The sequence below is a fragment of the Perca fluviatilis genome, chromosome 18 (genome assembly GCF_010015445.1).
Source record: "Perca fluviatilis chromosome 18, GENO_Pfluv_1.0, whole genome shotgun sequence".
NCBI classification, from domain to species: Eukaryota; Metazoa; Chordata; class Actinopteri; order Perciformes; family Percidae; genus Perca; species Perca fluviatilis.
Window position 1 is genome coordinate 28,498,421 of NC_053129.1, and position 6,429 is coordinate 28,504,849.

General features: G+C 39.3%; 1 long non-coding RNA gene across 1 annotated transcript; it reads left to right on the forward strand.

Moving 5' to 3' along the window:
* The first annotated feature begins 2,308 nt into the window (after positions 1-2,308).
* LOC120546306 lies at positions 2,309-5,971 on the forward strand. The gene is made up of 3 exons (XR_005636861.1): positions 2,309-2,380; positions 3,972-4,040; positions 5,903-5,971. It is a non-coding gene; the product is annotated as an uncharacterized LOC120546306 (long non-coding RNA).
* The last annotated feature ends 458 nt before the right edge of the window (positions 5,972-6,429 follow it).

The window sequence follows — 6,429 nt, forward strand, 5'->3', positions numbered from 1 at the left end:
TCATAATCCGCAATGATCATAAAATGATTGTAGTTATGACAATGATGTGTTTAACAATATCTTGACTTCTCAGGTATTTATTTTTATTGACTTATTTTGGACTTCTCCACCCTGTTGTGAAGACACACTTTGGTGTGGATATATGCAGCTGATGTCATCCTTTTCTTTAAAGTGGACCTATTAGGCCTATATAGCATTTTCAGGTTCATACTTGTATTTTGTGATTCTACTAGAACATGTTCACATGCTTTAATGTTCAAAAAACACTTTATTTTTCTCATACTGCTCATGGCTGCTGCACCTGCATTCACCCGCTGTATGAAATGCTCTGAACGTCTGTCAGAAATTACCAACATTGGCCGGCAAGATTACAGCTGTCTGGCGTTAGCACGCAGCTACTGTTGTTAGCAGTGGACACTAATATAATATAGCAGCACTTTCTACCATCACAAATCACAGATAAAGGCTTCTTAACCAAATACTACCCAACTGGAAATGTTAGCAGCAGTAATGTGACCCGGAATTGGGGAGAATTTCACATCTTTTACTGCCGTTAGCATGCAGATACACACCGCAGTAGCTTAAAAAAAACACTCCAGTCCTGCCTGCCTAGAGCAGATGACCAACCATAGAAGACCAGCTTGGAGTTGCATTCAGTATTTCCATTTCATGCTTCTTTTTTTTTTTTTTTGCTTTATACTTTTACTCCACTACATCTCGGAGACAAATATTGTACTTTTTGCTCCACTACATTTGTATGACAGCTTAAATTACTTTTCAAATTAGAGTTTTAATTTCCTTCCTGTCCAGTCAAAACCATGCATCTCCAGATTGATTTTAAATAAACTGAATGATAGAATAAAGAATAAAGTGATTTCTAATCTGTTGCTTTAAGTAAATTTATCTGTTTGCACTTGGCAAAGGAGGAAGTGTTGGTTTGCCTACACATAACCTGGGTCTGAGCAGTTTAAAGTAATGGCTGTCTCAAATGTTTCTTGTATAAACTGAACATATTTCATAAAATTTTTGTTTGATAACTCTTCAGCAGAGGAATGTGCAGACTGTGTTTAGGAATGCTCTGCAATATAACACAGGCCATTACATTATTGTCACAATGGTTCAGTCCATTCATATAGCAAATAAGAATTGTTAGATATTTGTGTATGTAGAATCCCTCTTTTAATTTAATATCTCAAATGGTCTGATCTAAATGTATCTTTTACTCAGCCTACCTTCTATTAAAGTATGTATTTGACCAACAGAGGGAGTCAGAGTCCACAAATAAAACCTCAAAACTTCCAGTGATACTGTAGATATCCTACAACATATATAAGTGAGACTTTTTCAGTATAATGGCAAATTTGTATTCAACAGTTCCACATCATGGCCTTTTCAGCTCTGTTCCCAAAAATCTGCACTAAGCTGAGCTGACTGAGCCAATTTGGCAGGTAAATTGTCCTGTAAACAATGTGAAAAATGCTGTAAACTAAGAATGCTTTCAAAAATATAAATAATGATTATTTTTATAGATTTACAAAAGAAAAATCTAAATCACATCAATATTTGGTGTTTCTGCCCTTTGCCTTCAAACCTGCATCAATTCTTATAGGTACTTTGGGATTTTGTAGGATTGTTGTCAGGTGTATGATCAACCAATTATGGTATATAGGTAGTTATACTGCATCAGCAAGGTCTCTCCCAGACAAATATTTCAAAGCAGACTGGTGTTTTAAGATGTAATGTTCAAGCTCTTTTGAAAAAGCACAAAGAAACGGGCAACGTTGAGGATCGTAGACAGCCAAGGAAACTTAGTGCAGCAGATGAAAAACACATCAAGCTTATTTCCCTTCGAAATCGGAAGATGTCCAGCAGTGCCATCAGCTCAGATCTGGCAGAAACCAGTAGGACCCACGTTACCCATCTACTGGCCAGAAGTGGTCTTCATGGAAGAGTTGCAGCCAAAAAGCCATACCTCCAACATAGAAACAAGGCCAAGTGACTCAATTATGCACGAAAACATACACTGTAAATTCCAATAGCTGTCATAACTTGCATTAATGAGTTAGCTGTAGTCGGGTATCAATAATATGTGCTTCTTAATTGGTTTTACAAAGTAACGGTTAATTGCATGGTGAAAAAAGCTATTTACTTATTGTTTTGGGTGAATATAACTTTGTTTGAAGTTATCTTAACTTGCTTAGAGAGACTATTTGGAACTCATCCAATCAGCAAGCAGGGCTGTGGTGAGCATGCGCAGTAGAAGCCACCACCGTTCAGTCTCCTGCTCAGGATTGTTAGCGGTGCCAATCGGCCTGAGCCAACACATTTTCTGGAATTGCCGACAAATTTGCTAGAGATTTCATCGCTTTGGAACAATAAGGTAGTTTCAAGCAAGTTAGGTTAATTTGTGTGTGATTTGTGTTTCTGTCTGCTGCCTCAACATAATCTATCATATGTTAACTAGCTAGCTAAACATTAACAAGCTAACAGGCAGAGCACATGTTCGGTGTTTTGGTGGTTTCCACCACCATCCCGTGATTCACCTGTAAATCCTTTAACTTAAAGGAAAAGCTCACATTTTAAATGTTACTAGAGGAACTTTTATTTTCCCGAGTTGACACAGTGGCTGTACTGTATTTTGTCGAATGTGGTATTAACCGTCTCACGCGTTGTAATGTCCACGTTATTCTTAATCTATTGATGGTGCTCACGGAGACGAAGGGCGCCGGCGAAGAAGCTCCATAAGCCGGGAGGTACCCGCGGAGTCGGCCGCTGGGGACCCCTGGATGAGGGGCGAAAGGTGGCTCCATAAGCGGGAGGCCCGGAAGCGGCCCGCTGGGGACCCGCTGGGATGAGAGGCGGGCGAGGGGCGCTCCATAAGCCGGAGGCGGCCCGCGATGCGGCCCGCTGGGGACGCACCACAGTAACAAAACGCCAAACCGCCGCCGGGTGAAAGTCCTGTGTTGTTTGCCCATCCACCACCCCGACCAACCTGCCTACACGGATTTTCGGCTTTTTATTTTACTCCCTACCATTTTCGTGCTGTGGCCACAAAATATGTTCCCATTGAAATACATTACTTAACATTTTCGTGTTTGTCCGCCACGTAAAACCGACAAAACGTCTCCGTGAACACGCATGCGATAGATTCAAATAACGTCACATTTACACGAACTGCCATGAGACCTGGCTGTAACAACACAGACTTTCGGGTTACAAATGAAATTTGCTGCATTATGTGTGTAGAGAAACACTAAACAAGACAATTTGTAAGCAACACACATTTTGCAGCCACATTGGTCAGACAATTAGGAGAACATAAGTTCTTTAGCTACTGCTGTTTCTGTTTTAATCGTTTGCAAAGCCAAAACAAGGAGATACATGATGACTGTTGGCAAAGTTATTTTTATTTATTTTTGCAATTGCTACATATTAAGAGGACCCTGTCAAGCATGTTAAATAAAACAAGAAAAAATTAAAATTAAATTATATCGATGTGTTTCTTCCATCCCGCCCCTATGAGCAAGCACCTTTCAATCAAAGTCAAGTTAACCGAAGTTGTTCCATATTTTTATAAGATAGCACCTGGTATTGATAGAACACACACGTAAGTTGTTGATGACAACAAATTATTTTTGTCTGTAACTTTTCTTTTAAAATGAGGTATATCGGAAAAGTGTTTCAACGTCTGACTTTCCCCTGTTATTTCTTTAAGTAAATGCAGTTGCTAATATTGCTGTACTTATACTTAAGTCAGGATTGTTTATACTCTTAATTTTAGAATTGTTTTTATGACTCAATCTGAATCTTCAAATATTCATGTAAGAGGATACATCTATAAGGATTTATATTGGAAAAACTATCATTCTCCTGTAATGCTTGTAAAGTATGCACTATGTGTCTTTAATCTACAAACCACATCACTTTAAGTGGAACTTTCTTTTAACTAAGACATTATTTGTCCTTTACAGAAGTGCTTGTGGCAACTGCCTTGAGGGCTCTTCACAGCTGCTTTGTCAGTGGGCCTCAGTACACTGGAGGTGAGATAAAGTGTACAATATTTTGGATGATATTATATGTAGATATACAAACACACACACTTACAACTTACACCTAAATTTTAAATTATTTAAAATAATTTCTTGCCAGATGCAGTGGACCTGTAAGCAGTGTAATTTTTCTACAGAAAAAAGAGGACAGTTGTTAAAACACTATCGCCTAAAACATGGAGGCTTTACAGCAAAACAGCCAATACCATGTCTTCATAACGATTGCTTGTGCACTTTCAAATCTTTTAATGCACTCAAAGTGCATTTATCGGTTTGGCACTGTCAATCAAACATTGGACAAGCAAGTAAACCCACAGTTGTATTTCACTGCCAATTATGTGAATACACAGAGCCCTGCACTGAAGAAGAGTTTTTACACACTTGCGCAGCCATTTAAAACTTAAGCAAAAGTTCTGTGTCCATACGACGCGCTGTGATTTTTCACAGCAATGTGTATTCAACATTTAATGCACACACAAAGTAGGGTATACAAAGGGAGTGCTACAACACATTTTAAAACCGGAATTGTATCAAACATTAAACATCAAGATCAATTGACTGAAGTGGAGAATGATATTTCCTCACAGGATGACACTGAGTGTGAATTTGAAGAATCTGTAGGTGACATACAGGACTTGGAAAGTCAGCTGGAGGCGTAACCTTGCCGCTTGTTTTTGAAAATGCAAACAATCCTGCATATATCAGAAAGTGCTACACAAGAAGTTATTCAGCAGATCAATCAGATCCACTTACTTTCACAGCCATTACTTCACAGTAAAGTCCAGGAGATTATCAGTCAGCATTGTGGTGACGTGGATAATTCCATTGTGAGTGACGTTGTAAATGCAGTTTCACAAACTAATGTCCTGCTGAAATTCACCTCTACAGGAGGATCCTTATCAACAGCTAGCAGGAGAGCATCTTATATACAGCAAGAATTTCCTCTTGTTATGCCAGTTGAGTTTCGTCTTGACAGAGATAGTTCTGTTGTATATGTCCCCACACTGAAAATGTTGCAGGCTTTGTTAAGAAATAAGGATATTCTGGATAAAGGCTGCATGTAGAATGTGGTGCTTCACCAGAAGGATACCACTCATTCAGAGATGGCTCTCATTTTAAAGAAAATGTTCTTTTGAATGTGGAAGAATTTAGGATTGCTCTTGGGCTATATATAGATGATTTTGAGGTTGCTAATCCACTGGGAACATCCAAGAAAAAACACAAACTATGTGCAGTATATTGGGTACTTGCTAATCTTGACTCCAAATATCGGTCAGCTCTCCACTCTATACAACTTGCACTTTTATGTAAGGTCAAGACTGTGAAGGAACATGGCTATGCAGAAGTTCTTCGTCCTCTCATTCAGGATCTTGTTACTCTTGAGGAACATGGTGTGTATGTTGAACAGCTAGCAGAAAGTGTTAAAGGAACTGTATTGTATGTAGCAGCAGACAACTTGGGGGCTCACGCTTTGGCAGGATTCCAGGAGAGTTTTGCAGCACATCTCTTTTGTCGGTTTTGTATGTGTAAGAAAGATGACATACAGGATAAGGAGGTCAGGTCAGGTCTACACCAGCCAAGGACAAGAGAGGACCACGACAGACATGTGCAAGAGGTTATACATGACCATACTATGGCCAGACATCTTGGTGTAAAAAGAGGGTGTCCACTGAATGAAAACTTGAAACACTTTCATGTGGTGGATGGTTTTCCACCTGACATTCTGCATGACTTTTTAGAGGGTATAGTACCAGCAGAAATGTCACTCTGTCTTCAGGATTTTATGACCAAGAAGTATGTTTCTTTGGACTGTTTGAATAAGGCTATTAAGCAGTTTCCTTACACGTTCTCAGATAAAGCTGACCAACCACAGATCATTCCAAAGACCTTCATCGCTAAGGGAACCATTGTGGGCAACGGACCGAAAAAACTGGGCTCTCCTGAGGCTGCTTCCATTGATGGTAGGCCATAATATCCCAGAAGGAGACAAAGCATGGGAGATACTGATGCTTCTAAAAGATATACTAGAAATAGTAATGTCATCGCACTTTACTGAAGAGTTAATCCACTTTCTGGTTTGCAAAATCTCAGAACATAGAGAGTTACTGCAGCAAACTTTTCCGACCTACAAACTCCGTCCAAAACATCATTTTATTGAACATTACCCTCAACTGATTAAAACTTTTGGCCCACTAGTCGATGTGTGGACGATGCGTTTTGAAGGGAAGCACAAATTTTTCAAAAAGGTTGTGCATGACACTCATAATTTCAAGAATGTAGCACAAACCTTGGCTGTAAGACACCAGAAGATGATGGCCTTCCATTTGGATTCTGCATCCTTCTTTAAGCCTTCTGTGGAAATTGATAAAGTCAGGTCAGT